We start from the raw sequence: 15,804 nt of genomic DNA, 5'->3' as shown, positions 1-15,804 counted from the left end.
CCATGCTTAACTCATATAATCTGATTAAATATATTTCTTTTTTCCTTATCTATTGAAGTTAGCAATCAAAATAATTGATATTGTCTTTCAAACCTAGCAAGATTTCTGATTGAATACATCTTTATATTTAGAAATAAAGCAAAGTTCTTTTCATTGAGAAAAACTTGCATTTTATAGTTCATTTTTTTAATCTCTTAGCCAAGATAGAACTGATTTCCTATAGAAAATTACTTTACTGGACATAAAAGAGATGACTTTTTAGTCAAGCAGGGTTACATCTCCACTTGAAGATTTCATTTCAAAATGCTTACCTATGTATTTTAGTTATTTTATTTAGTTTATAATATTATTTTACTTTCCTTTAGCATTCATTAAAGATTCAACTTTCTTATTCAGCATGCACTGGATTTAAATTATGCAGTCCTATGAAAATGTAGATATAAGAATACTGTAAACTATCAATGTATTTAATACATTTTATGATTTTATTCCAATAATATGTTAGAGAACATCAGTGTAATCATAGAACTTTTTATAGTCCCCTGACAACATTTTGGGTTCTACCCTCTACTGGAAATGTAATGTTAATGAACAGATGACAATTTAACAGCATTAATAGAACATTGCTTTTTGAAGCCATAAACAGCTCAGCAATTTGTGTGATTGATGTATCAATGCCAAAACTCTGTGCGCTCTGTCAGAAAGACCACAGCATTTACATAGGAGCACCATTATATTTGCCAAACTACAAAAAAAAAAAAAAGTGCAATTTAGGGCTTTTTTCTCTTTTGCAAGTTGCATTTCCACAATAACATGTAGAAGGATATGGAAACAGATGGGGGTCAAGTAATTAAATTTCCTAGAAAAACTCAGACATTCTAAGATTAGCTTTATACATATTGACTGTGAATTATGCTAAAACTATGCTAAAATAAAGCATACCATAAGCTCTTCCACAGGCCTGTGACTCTTTAAAGTGCTACTACACAGTTCTGAGAAGTCAGAGGAGCAGTTTTCAGTTAGCGAGTTCGCTGTTATGGCTTCTGGTAGTTAGAAGGCATTTTTATCATCCTAAAAAAAACATTCCTTACTTTTTAACTTCCAAAATATTTTCTTGGGTCTCATGTTTTTAATATACATCAGTGACCACCTGTAAGGGATCCAAAGATTCTGTTATGGTCACCTATGTTCCTTAAGCCAGAAATTTTGGAATCCTAAAACAAGGAACAGAAAGGAGCCTGTTTACAGGGCACCGTTATAGCACCTGAGACAGGAACTAGACTTCCTACAAAACTTCTGAAAAACCTGTGGCAGCAGATCTGGACTGTCTAAGAAACAAATAGACACTTGCTTACAGATCTAAATTGTTCCTGAAATAAGAATTTTTAAAATTCCTAAAAAATACTGAAAAAATTATCAAAGATAAATGATGTGAATACTGCCTGAAACTTGAAGTGACATTCAGATCTGATCATTAAAGGCTTGGATCAAATCCCCAGAAAGTTCACTAAAGATTGAACCATCTTGCCATATCTTACTCAATGTAACTTCACTATTCTCATTCTCAAAAACGCAGCCTTGTCCCTTTCATTTCCATTCACAGTATTACTTTGCAGGTCTTCCTGTTGGCTTATCAGTTTAATTGTTTTGCGTCTCTCTCAGATCAACCACTATTTATGTGTTTTCAGTTTCATAGACTTCTCCTCCTCTCTTATCTTTCACTCATCAATGAGGGATTAACATTCCCCTCAGACAGCCCAGTGTCCCGTCTTCTTTCACGTCCTCAGCAGATTTCTCATCCAACATCTTTATTCCTTCGCGCACGCAGCCCATCATATTTATATTTGAAAACAATTAAATTGACACCTTACAGAAAATGTTATCCATCAGGCAGCTACATATCAGGCATTGCCTTTCCTTTCTTTCTGTTCTTCTGGTTTTATACCTACATTTAAAGCTCCTTGAAGCAGTTACCATCATTTCTGGCTGCATTAGGAGAGCAGCTAGCACAATCAGTCCCATGAATGGAACTCTTTAGCATTCCTGAAATATAAATACAGGCTGTAATAACAAGAACAATTAAAATATAATAACACTATAACAACATTTTCATCAAATCTCTGTTGCTTAAATAATTTATTTATATTGCTCGATATGCTAGGAAAATATGCTTCTTTACTCCATTTCATTGCCTACACTCATTATCACTTTTCTTAATTACAGAACAAGAGGGAGCACAATTTCAAAGACAAAATTTTAACAAAAAAGTATCCTTATAATAAAGAAGTCTGATTACTTTTGATATTTATGACCTAGACAATCTTTCTGCTCAAATATGAGTAACGTCCTGATTGGCATCTACTAAAAATTCCCTTTTGACTTTTGTCTGCTTATTTGAGGAGCCTGGTGAGTTGGACACTCAAGGCTCATCAAAGCAATTGGCTACAAAACTGACTGATCAGATACTGAAATGTAACCTAATTAAATTCATTCAAGAATCAGGAGTTCACACCCAGAATAAGACTTTTTTTTTTTTTTGTTATAGGGCCCTATTTTTCATTGACTGATAACACTTAGGACATGAGGTTTTGGCTGAGATCTTGAGTTTGCTTCTTTCTACTTAAAAAATTTAATAAAGTTTTCTGTTTCCAAAAATGATAAATTAATCAGGTGAGAGATAATTGTTCAATACATTTTTAAACAAACGAGAAGTGTCATTCAACTGTGATACGAGACTGCTTTTTTAAGTTGGCATTATAAATTATTCCAGTAAAATCTACATTGCCTGACATATGAAAACTGTTTATGGTATTGGATTTGTCCAACACATGGGAGGAGAGCTTTGGAGAGCATTTTTCTTTGAATGTTTTGGGGTTTTTGGGGTAGGTTGGGTGTGTTTGTTTGTTTGTTTTGCTGAGTTACTGTTTTTTTTTCCTCTGGATTGAAATATTCTTAGAGAAATTGAAGTTTTTACTGATTCACAAGGTAGGCTATAAAACCTTAGTAAGAGATATACTTTGGGATCATCTAATTATTATTATGAATGGAATACTTGTATATCAATTTCTCAGGTAGCTGGCAGTAGTCATTATTACCCAACCATCAGATTGATGTCTCATCAGCAAAATCTGTTGCTTTGTTAATGTCACGCACAGTAAGTTTAAAAAAAAAAAAGTGTGTGTCATTGTGTGTGTCATTTGTTCACTCTGCTTAGAGGTTTAACTGTATCCTCAAAGCCTTTATCAGCTACCTATGTTAAGATCCACCTTAGTGCTAACTCAATAATGAAGGCAAAAGATGGCACACAAGCCACTACTACTTCCAGCCTAGGGAGATGCAGTAGTTGTCAAAGACCAAGGAAACTGCCTCTGAATTGCATTTAATTTAGCATCTTTATCAGATAGCATGCTATAAACTTGGCAAATGTAAAAAAGATACTTGACAGAATTCACTTCTTCACTTGAAAAAGATATACAAACAATGGCTGTAATTTCAAAGCTCTTGTTAAGTATATAAATCTTGGCATAAATTCCAAATACCGGAGGAAATAGCCCTTCACTTTTCACCAGTCATTCATCAACATTGCATTCAACTGAAATGCTTCTGTGGTGTTTTTTTAACTTTCAAAGCCATTTCCATACAGTTTCTGATGTTCCTAACTATTCATAAGGATAGAGATCTCATCTTATTTGCATTGTAATACAAAGGAGATAATTTTATTTAAATCTAATAATTCAACTAAACCAAAAATCTTAAGAATCACTTGGCCTCCTGACCTCTCATGTTCAAGGGTGAAGTTATGTTAATAATGCTTAGCTGAGAGGAGTTTCTTCTTCAGGGGGACTTCCCTCTTCAATCCAAATCTTGAGAACAATCTAAACAAAAGTCAATAAATACCATAACACTTCTGCTAGCAGTTTTTAGAAATGTTTTTATGTTCTTTTGAACATGATGAATGGGCATGGTGGTGGGAATGGTGTGTGCTCTGCATGGTATAATGTAAGGCATAATAAAATAAGTATATATTTATGTTTGTCATTGTGTAAAAAGGGTGACTTCCCCACTGGTTCTATTTAAGTACTGCTTTGATACAGAATGTACCTTTTTTCTTAACATGCCATCAATTTTCCCATTACAGAGGGATGCATTTGTCTTTTTGAAAAAATTGCCAAGTTTTCATGCATAATTTAAATGTGTCCTAGAAAGATAAAGATATGAAAACAAAACAAAACAAAACAAAACAAAACAAAACAAAACAAAAAGATAACATTAGCTTCTACAGTGCTAATCAACATATATGGTGTAACTATAGGTGTAGCAAGTTTGTATATAGATCTTTATTTGCCTAGCACACTCTAACAGTTCTTCAGTTGAAAGCCAGTTCTTAGATGGTGAGGTGAGACATTCCTCTTCCATTTTAGCTGACTCTACTACTGCAGAGACTACTGAAGAAGTGACATAATCAAATTGTTTCAAACAAACAAACAAACAAGGTAGAAAAAGCTGATCTCTTTCCTATGATTGCTCTAATTACTAAGTGACAGGACAAAAAATATAATAAGTATCAAAGGGAAAGCTGAAGTTAATAATATACAAATGTAAGACAAAATGTGAAAAGAGTAAATTGCAATAATGTTGTAAAACGTGTGAAGGCAGAAAATCCAAGCCTAGGGAAAAATTTATCTGATAGTCAAGTTGTCTTTCTCTGGTCAGAAGTCAGTGTTAACATTGCTGGTATTTTTGCAGTGACATCTCCACTTGCAGTGGATAAAATGAATGATAGCAGAGCTTCTTGCTTCTTATTATCTACAGTAGAAGTTCTTTACCTTTAGAAGAGAAGGAAACATTTATTTTTAATGTCATGTTGATTTATTATTAGGATAGCATCTACACTATCAGAAATTTAGTTAGGCCACAATAATTTTTTAGTGTAAATGACTGAATTCTGATACATTTATGAGTAATGAATCCTGTAAAACACTAGGAGCATCAGTTTCACAGTCACCCTACTATCAGTTATGACAAATTCATCTTCAATGGCAATGAGTATCAAAGCCAAAGAATCTGACAAAACAACTGTCTATTGTGTGCCAGCTTAAACAATGTAAAAACAAAACTTAATTTTCAACAAAAGAAGAGTTTGGAAACATCCATTCTCATTTTATTGAGATGTTTTATAGTTTATGTGGTATTAAAGTAGAACACAGTACTATGCTGAGGAGATAGAAAATATCTCAAATGTCTTGTCTCAATAAGCCTGGTGTGAGTTTTCCTTGCCATTCCTGCAGTGATAAAAATATATTTTATTGCATTATACTGTGTATACGGAGATATTTTAGACCTGGAAAATACTAAGAATATTTTGACAAATAATCAGGGAAAAAAAATGTGGTTTTTTTTTGTTTGCTTTTTGGTGGTTTTTTCGTTTTTCTTTTTTTTTTTTTCAAATTGTGGGCATATTCTGTTGGTTTAGTGAAATACTTCTTTTTCCAGCTGTTTGAAGATGTTAAAAGATGAGAAAACTGGGGAACTGAGGTCAGTCAGTCTCACCTCTCTGCCTGGCAAGATCATGGAGCAAATCCTCCTGGAAACTATGCTAAGACACATGGAAAATAAGGAGGTGATTAGTGACAGTCAACATTGCTTCACTAAGGGCAAATTGTGCCTGACAAATTTGTTAATCTTCTGAAATGGAGTTACAGCACTGGTGGACAAGGGAAGAGCAACTGAGATCATCTAGCTGGACTTGTGCAAAGCACAAGAACAAATACAGGCTGGGTGGAAAATGGATTGAGATCAGCCCTGAGGAGAAGGACTCGGGAGTGTTGGTTGGTGAGAAGCGCAACATGTGCCAGCAATATGTGCTTGCAGCCCAGAAAGCAACCATATCCTATGTTACATCAAAACCAGCATGATCAGCAGGTTGAGGGAAATGATTGTCCCTTTCTATTCCAGTGTTGTGAGACTCTACTTAGAGTACTGTATCTGGCTCTAGGGTCTCTAACAAATGAGGATGGAGAGGGAATTTATACAAGGTCCTGTAGTGATAGGACAAGGGCCAAAAGTTTTAAACTGAGAGAGGTTATATTTAAATTGGATACAAGAAAGAAATTCTTCACTTTATGGGTGGCAAGACACTGGAACAGGCTGCCCAGAGAAGATGTGGATGCCCCATCCCTGGAAATGTTCAAGGCCAGGTAGGATAAGGCTTTGAGCAACCTGGTTTAGTGGGAGGTGTCCCTTCCCACAGGACGGGGGTTGGAACTAGATGATCTTTAAAGTGTCTTCCAACCCAAACTTTCATGATTGTGTGATTCCATGAAGATCTCAAATGAAAAAAAAAAAAAAAAAAAAAAATTCTTAGTTTAAATAAACTCTAAAGAAAGGAGAATTGCTACCAAGATCTAAGAACCACTTAGTTATTTACAACTGAGTTACATTTAAAATATTCTTTTATCATAACCAAATTTCAGGACATGATTTGAAAAAAAAATACTGAATAGTATTTCAAATTATTCACTCATGAACTAAATCCTACTAATGTATTACTGATGCTATCTGTCAGAGATGTCTGCTCTGGCAGGAGGCAGAGGGACAGCATGTTCTCTCTTCTGTCACACAGTGGGTTCTTCAAAATGGTGTTAGTGCATAAGGAGAGGAGAGACATAGTTCCTCTTTAGCACCTTGTTAAGGACATCTATGAAAACCAGCAGCTTAAATGCCAAGGAAAATGGGAAATCATATTAATCTAATCATTTTTTCTGAAATATTTTATAGACATGGAACATCTCTTCCTATGGATCCACAATACTTGATAGTGAACTGTGACATGCTAATTATGAACATAAGAATAAATCACTGGGAAAATGAGACATTCCAAAAAATTTAATGTATAGACCACTCTGTAGACTGTAATTTTGTTTTACTGGTTTGTGGGGTTTTTTTGTTTGCCTTTGGTTTTTTTTGTTTCAATCTGAAGACTTTGAACAATGCTATATAAAATATATATATTTTTTTTTTTTTTTTTAAATTCACTGACCTTTACTTATATATCATGACACAGAGGATATTCACAATTCTAAAACAACAGCAGTCCACTTCTGCAGCTCAAGAGAGCTTTTCTTCCTTGTCATTTTAAAAGGTAATGAACGATTTCCAATAGTCATGAAACGGAGTTAGAACCAGTGTTAGAACCAAAGTTACAAAACAGTCTTATTGATTTGATAGAGGAAACAGTGTAAGGCAATAAAAGTATACAACAACTTGTCTTTCTTGGTAATGGCTCATTTAATGAAGCCAAACCAAGAATAACACTCATGCTAGACACATCCATCCCACTGATAATCCCCAGCAGTGCTCTGTCTACAATTTTCGGTTTAAGTTTCTGGGAAAAAAATCGCAGTAGTCAGTTTGTAATGCTTTATTGCAAGACATAAATGTTGCCTGCATAAGAAAGGCATCACTATGTGAATGCAAATGATTCTGTTTCTTTTGACCTCAGTAGTCAGATAATTTTAGAAAAACTTTGAATTGCTTTAAAAACTAATCCATGAAACAGAGTATTTGAAATATATTGACAGTGGTTCATGGCTGCCAGAAAGACTCATTCTCTCTCATACTATCTGTATTACAGATTGACATCTCCACAAGAATATATGAGGAAGCTGTTTACGCATTTCATTAACATTCTCTCAGTAATCCACACACCTGTTGGACATCTGGAATCTGAAAATCTACATTGTGCATTTCTGAAAACCATTCTGGTCTTATCCACTGGAAAAAAAAATATTTCTTTTTTACCATGCCTTAAGACTCATGTTGCTGGGCCTCTCCTGTGGCTCAGTTCTGCTTTTGCACAATCTTTAGCAATGAGCTTGTACCAGTTATAGTACACGTCTATCATTCCTTTTTGTCAGGAGAGGGGTATCTTCACCCAAACTAACAGGCATAAAGTACTTATACAATATATGTGTGAACTAGTCCCAAGGAGAAATCAAAATGAAATACACAATGGCATACCAAACCCTCTAGGAAAGCAATTCCACTTGAAAGTAGCTCCCTTAGTGCCTATTGTGCCTATTGTGCCTATTTGAAAAATCTTGGTTTTCTGGCTGTCAAACAGAGGACTCTCTGAGGACACACACACACACACACACATTTAAAAAAAAAAAAAAAAAAAAAGTGTTTTTCACAGTTTCCTTGAAAAGTGATGTATTTTCATGTATTTTGAACATGACAGTAGTCTGTCTTGTGTTTCTCCTTTTTCAGAAGGTTCAGAAATCTTCACAGACAAAGGTCACTATTGAAAGGGAGGTAAACAGCCTGTATATGGGAACAGATGTACTTCATGAGTAATGAATGTTTGAACCCATCGCATTCAGCCTGTGTATTTAGGACACAGGCCTTTTTCTACCAGTTCTGTACTGTGTTTGTATAAGCTGGTAAGCATCTGTTCAGAGAAAGCTTTTGTAACTTCATTTTCCATACCTACAAAACTTAATAATCCTTGTAATTTAAATGCTTTTTAACAAAAGCAAACACTACTTCATGAGTGTTAAGAATTCTTATTTAGAGAACATTTCTACTTTCTGCTAAATACTAGCTGCAGAGACTGAAAAATATACAAAATAAGAGCTGTGGATATTGTCACGTTTTCCAAAAAACTGAGATCTCAGGCCTGTACTAGGGGACTTTTGAGGGCTTTGTGGTATTCCCCAAATCAGTAGAATCACATCTAGTTGAAAAGATAAAGAAAAAAACTTTCAAAATATTTTTCTATTTTCCTAATTTCTAAATGTGACAGTGCTGAATGTATAATACAGTTTGCATTAAAAAACTCAGTTTTTCTTAATATTTTGCTTTGAGGATCCCCAAAATAGGGTAACATGAAGATAAAGAATAAACAAATTTAATAATTGATTAAAGTGTTCAGATTTCATTTACCCAGAGTTAATACCTTGTTTTCCAATCACCTGCATGCAAGTTTTCCATCACTGTCACACAACTAAGCATAACTCCTCAAAATGGCTGTGTGCAAACTCACAGCAAGACCTCAGTGGAGCACACATGTGAAAAAAATTCAGCAGGTCTAGCCCTATTAAAAGACAGTAGAATGTTATTATTTCTTCAGGCTGGAACAAAATATTTATCAGCAGTCTCAAATGTGATCTTAGCTTTTGGTATTTGTAAATTGTTTTCTCCATGACTGTGTAATTACAGAGTCACAGGTTTCCTTTATCAGATCATGGCATCATTCTTGTGAAGATGTTTTACCACTGTTCTTTTACAGTCAGAATGGTAATATTAAATTCAAGGAAGTTTCCTTTTACATCCTCACAAGTTTTTTTTCTGAGATTTAATCATCCCACATATTCTGTATGCCAGAAAATATTTTTTTAGTCTGAGACCTGGGAATGATAAAAATAAGATATGAGAGCTGGATGTTGTATTTGATTTCTGTAGATGCTGAATGTACTCCATATATACTTGAAGGCTCTAGCAGTCTGTGAAAAATATTTTTCATGAGATCTACTGCAGCCACACTAGTCATTAAACAGATGAATAAAGGTATTGAAAGAATGCTAGAAATAGAAAATAATGTATACCTGGAGGTCATTGTTGACTGCTGCAGCAAGTGAAACATTCTGAGATCTAAAAAAAAATCTTATATTACATCAAGAAGAAACAACTTCTGAAGATTTTCAAAGATAAAGAAGACACAGAAAAATAATTTAAAGGTTGCAACAGTGCAGGGACACTTACAGGGCTACATAGAACAGGGTAGAAGTACCTTCTTGGGGTCTTCACATATTTGACCTCTTGCAGATGCAGAGCCTGAACAGATGCGTATGACTTAAACAGTAATGCCCTCTCACAGAAATGTTTGTGTTTAAGGACTTCTCACTTTTACAAAATGAAACAAAGGAAAGGCATGTAGGAGAGAGAGTGAGAGAGAGCGAGAGAGAAAGAAAGAACGAAACTGGTGGGAGCGACGTCAACAAAAGACAAATGTATAAGCATTTCCTGCAAGGTAATATGAGAGATTCAAAGCATATAGACAGTAGATTAGCTAAATATTTTCTATTTTGTTCTCAGAAGAGTATTCATCCTTTAAGAACTATTTTTCTTTGAGTGTCTACCAAAAGGGTTAAACTGTTTGTCCTGTACCTTGCAGAGATTCACGTATGTGCAAAATTATTAAAAAGGATTTTTAGAAAATTATATTTGCAAATCACATTAGCTATGTTTTTACTGGAGTCATTCTAGATCTGCTGGATCTAAAATAGGAAGATAGGAAGAATCACATAAGCATCTCTTAATTTTCTGCTCCGAACCAAATTCTATCACTTGTAAAAACCTTCCCAAAGTAAGCTACAAACTATATATTCATAGTATCAATATAGTAATATAGAAATAATAGTGTTGTCTCTTGGGGAGTCTAGGTCAAATGCAAAAACTGGAAGAAACGAAACCATCTACTCTTCCCAGACTTGTTCTCCCACACTTGAGGCTCACCAGAATCTTGAACTTGTGGTAAACATAGAGGCATCCTAGATTGTACACACAGTGTCTCTTCAGCTGACTCTGAAAACCACAACTGGGCCAAAGATGCCTCTCTGAGTCTTTCTCAAAGAAAAGCAGAGCAGATGAAGTGAAGGTTTCTATGGAAGCACATTCATCCACTCTGAAAGCTCCTCCTGCAGAGAGCCATGGTACTGAGTTGGTGGGCAGACTGCTGTCCTTCCCAGGGTGTGAAGGAGAAATTCCAGAGTGCAGTTTATCTTATTCTTGTGTAAACTGGTAAAATAGTTTTGGTAAAACGTTATTTAAGAATGCTTATTTCTTACTATAGTTAGCAAAGAGAGCCTAAAGAGACTATCAAAGATTTAGAAACCTTAGGACAGACGAATTTCGTAGGTCCTAAAATTTTCCTGTTGCTGTTGCTTTTAATATATGTCAAATTTTACTTGAGCTAGACTATATTTTTTAAGTCTTCTGTGACTTGCTGGCTTTGTGTTTCTAGTTCTACATTTGTCAGTATTATTAAAGCTGGTCAGAGGCTGTTGAAATCTCTTTTTTTTTCTTTCTGTTATAATTCATATTGAAACCCTATTTTTAGTAGGAAAAATATATTTTAGTATATTTTATATAGTAATAGAGTACAATTAAACCCATCAGGAAACATTTAAAAGATAAATAAGATAAATACTTTATAATATAAATCCTGGAGAACTAATTCGCTTGGGCTATATCATTCACACAAAACCTTCTGTTCCAAATTAAACTATCCTTCATCAGTATTAATTAGTTAGTAACTGCACTCAAGAATACACTGGAAAATCTCTGATAGATTAAAGCTGCTGGGGATCTAAATCAGGAAGCTTCATTTAAGCTCTTTGGAATGCTTTCTTTAGCCTGTCAATTTGTGATATCTCCATTCCGCTTCTTCTCTCATTACCAAGGTATCAGACTGCTTCAAATCCTCCATACATTTATTTAGTTAGCATGGTTGTGAGATAGGACACCCAGAGAAGCAATTAAAGGAGGCTTAGAGTGCTGTGATAAAGGTGTGTAGGCAGCTAAAGATGAAGGTAAGTGCCTGGTGGGATTTTGAAAACCACTTACAGGTTAGAATTACAGAAGGTCTTTGTGTCTGAAAGACTAGATGTCTAGCTGTTATTTAGGTACTGCTAGTCAAAAGCAACTTGAAAGCACTCAGATTGTTCAAGTTTTTTAAGTGGATACTGCTTCTTTTCTTTTCTTGTTCTGCTTTTTTTCTCTCTTCTTTCTCTGCTCTGCTTCCCGCTTATTTTGCCTTCCCTTCCCAAAGCAGTCTCATTGCTTTTCTCTGTTTCCTGCTCTAACCATTGCTTCATATAGAATAGCCCAACTACTTGCTCCTCAGTAGCAGCAGTTCAATAAATTGACTTTCCAGTGCTCTTCCATGGGTCAAATAAGTGTGAGGGCCGTAGCTGTGGTGCTGACTCTATGTCTTACACAAGTTGCTTGCCCTGCATACCAGGTGGCTCAGAATAATCTCATTCTTAAAACTCCTTAGGTTTGCATTAAGTATTGGGCATCAGGCATCAGTAGAACTTGAATTGTCTGAAGTTAATTCATTCCACTTTTAGTTAAATTTTCCATTTATGGTTGCATATTTGTTTCAGGGAGATGCTGCTGTAAATAATCTCAAACGTACAAATAAAGAGTAAAAATAATGCAAATATTTAAACAATGCCAAGGTATGAGAATATATCTCACAGAATATTTAACGTGTTTCATTGTAATATTTCTATCACCTGGTTTACCATGTTCTATTCATTTTTGATCGTTCCCTTCTTAGCTGAAATGAAAATATCTTCTTTTTATCCTTGTCTGGCTGCTTGGAAGTGGACGTTGTTTGATAATGACTTAATTTAGGTGATAAACAAATTGGTAATGCCATTGTGAATTCTCTGATCAGTTCATGGTGCTTGTGAATCAAATAAGTGATCACAGTCATGAAATTAGTTTCAATTTAAGAAAATTCAAGATGAGTTCTGAAAGTTCAAATGCAATCTTAAATCCCATGGGTAAGGTGCTGATTAACCAATATGTCTGAAAGAGAGTTCTCCCAGAAAAAAGCCATACAAAAGTAATATTTCAAGTAGTATGCTATAAAAGTTAATAATTATTTCTAGAATCAAAATTAATGGAAATAAAATTAAATGTATTCACTTCTTACTGGGATACATATACATCTCATAAAAGGTTTTCACACTGGGAGAAAATTTGTCATTATTTATGGATTATACACACAAAAATGGTCTTACAGAAACTCTAATAAGGGTGCAAAATCAAGTGCTTAAAGTACAGGAAAAGCTTTAATCAAGTTTGCCACTCAAGACTTTTTTAATTAATGTACCTACATTGGAACTCATTAGATGGTTCCATTCCATAAAAACTCTAAAGTTTTTGCAGTTAGGTAATAATAATAATGATAATAGTATTAAAATGGTAATAAGTTATACAATTCTAGCAAAAAATCTGCTGTAAAGAATCATGGCTTTGTGATGACAGGTTTTTTCTTGTAGTTGTTCAACGTATTTTAAGTTTTGTACCCCACACCAATAGCAACTTTTTCTGGAATTTAATAGCTTTACAAAAACAAATGTTAAAGAACTGTTCAGTTAAAAATTCAATCTTCATTTGAGGTTAAAAAATGACATAAATAAATTCAGTCTATGTAAGAGAATTTATCTTTAAGACTTTTTTAACATGTGTTTAAATTGTGTTTATTTTGCCAAGAATGAATAGTTATATATAATTTACAAGATGGTTGGTTTCACTAATGTTTTTTCTCACACTTGTCCTCTCAAAATAATCTTAAAAAATAAAAAGAAAAACACTGAAGACATTAAATAAGTTTTAAAGGTAGTCAGAAGAGGAAAAACAATTCTGTGTCCCTGGAAATAGTTTCTCTTCTTGGCATTGAGAAACATACAACTATGATCTTGGAAAAGTAAAAGTTCAGTTGTACCAAAAATATCTCCAGTTAACAAATGGGGCTGTAAAGTTTATTATCAACAATTTTACATCGTGTCACACCACCATTGTGTTACATTGGTTTTGTTATTGTAACAGAAAAGTCTCATTCCATTACTGACTTTCAAATCATGTTAAAGAATACCAGCTAACTCAACATGGAACAAGACTGATAAGACATGATAGAAAGTTACTGTTACAGTAAGACTTTCATGTCACATTAACCCAAGAATGCCTCTACTTCATGTTCTGTTCACACTCATCACTACCACTTAGTATTCATTTTCACTACATTTTTCTATTAGATGGGGAAATAAACACGCAAAACCAGGAATAATTTTGCTGGCAAGCAAGTACTCCCTTAGGCTAGCATAGTCTATATACAGAAAAAACACACCAATTTAAGGTAAAGGAACCTGATTATTGAAAAGTCTAGCCTCTGCCAAACTTTCCTTTCATATTTTATGCTAAAAAGGGTACTTTGGAACCAAAGTTCCCTTTTTTCAAGAAAGGCAAAGCTACTATTTCAGAACCAATTTTTCACAAGTCTGATGTGAAGTGGAAACATTCCAGAGAAGGAACTTCATATTCTGGTCCACATTCTGAGGTACATGTATCAAGCTAGAATAAACCAATTCCAATGCATCCTTACATTTCAGTACACAGGTATTATTACGATGTGAAGACTCCCATGCTGATGTCATCATCATCTTTTAAGTAACGAATCCATGATAAGACCCATTCAGAGCTTAAAGGAGACACGGGTTCCATAGTCTGCTATGTTCGATGTGTTCTTACAGGCAAAAGGGAAACACATCGACACACTGTTAGTATAACTGAAATACTAACAGATTAAGAATCATTGTAAGCAATGCCGTCTTTCCAGTGGACATCCAGGGACACTTGGTGTCAGGGTCACGTGGTGGCAACAACCAGTCATGTAAATGACTTTGGAATGCAGGTAAGAGTCATGGCACCCCTTGACTCCGGCAATGACAGTGCGACTTGAGGGCATTAGACCTCGCGCGTATACTGTGGGTAGCATCCTGTTCATGTTGCTGATGTCGGTAAGGGGGCAGGTTGTTGACTGTCTATGCTGCCAGTATTGGTCAAGGTGCAGGACATCAGGAGGCAGGGTGTCAAATTATTAAAAGAGAAAGTAAAAACAAAACAAACAAACAAACAAACCTACTACAGAAAAAAAAAAAGAAGAAGGTAGGACTGAGAAATGGGATGGAGTCAGTTGTGGTTATTAGGTTAATCAGAGAGGAATTTCTAGTGTGAAACGTGAAACTTGCTTAATATTCAAGTAGCAACACCTTCTGCCTGTGCTGACCAGTTCATTTGAAAGCAGAATGCACATGCTCTAAGAAATGTTCTTACAGTGAGAAAAACTTCAGTTAAATGGTATAAAAATTCTTACTGGGAACTGGACCTTCTATGGAAAGAAAAAGGACCGGGGCAAGCAAATCATGAAGCCTGCAGAAGAGAACAGGAGTTAAGACAATATGTCTCACTGAAATTTATGCCTCTCTAGCCCAGTCATACATTGCTATTCCTACTATCAGAACACAAGTGAGTCTGCAAGGCCTCAGGACTTAAGCTTCTCAGGGTTATGTTGTATAAATCTTTCTTGATCTGCCTGGAGCTTTGTTTCAGTCATGTTTTGGTTTTTCTTTTTTTGGTTGGTTTCTTGTTTTTTTTTTTCTAATGACTACGTTGGCCTTTGTTTTTTTTTTTTTTTTTTTACTTTTTACCATTTTCCCCCTGTTTATTTATGACTGCAATATAATGCTTCATCTTATGGAAATACAAGCCTATTTGACAGCAGAGACCTTGAGAAGTCAGGATATAAGGCTGTGATGTATAGAAGTGCAGCAACAAGAAGGTAAGGAACAAAGCACAGGATGAAACTAAAGTTTATCGACAGCTCACCAAGGTGAGTTATAAAAATGCAAACCAGAAGTTGAACGCAAACAGTTTTAGGAGTCAAAACCAAGCAAACACAAACACATATCATGTCTAGTAAATTTAGGTGTAACATGGAATTTCAAATCAATGAAGAAAGAACAAGATTTAAAAGCACTTCAGAAAATACGTACAAATAAACTCTGGTGAATCCTACCTAAAAAGGAGAAAGGAGAGAAGGAAGAAGAAACAATGAAGAACCTAGAAAACTCACCACCTGCTTCAACCATCTCTATGCTGTCTAGGGAAGACTGTCACTGTCATGTCACCGTCAGCCCCTCAGGACTGAAAGGGGCACCAGAAAGGTGAGCA

Source organism: Nesoenas mayeri (genome assembly GCF_963082525.1).
Source record: "Nesoenas mayeri genome assembly, chromosome: 1".
NCBI lineage: Eukaryota > Metazoa > Chordata > Aves > Columbiformes > Columbidae > Nesoenas > Nesoenas mayeri.
The sequence above is the reverse complement of the archived record's forward strand: the minus strand, read 5'-3'. Positions refer to the sequence as shown.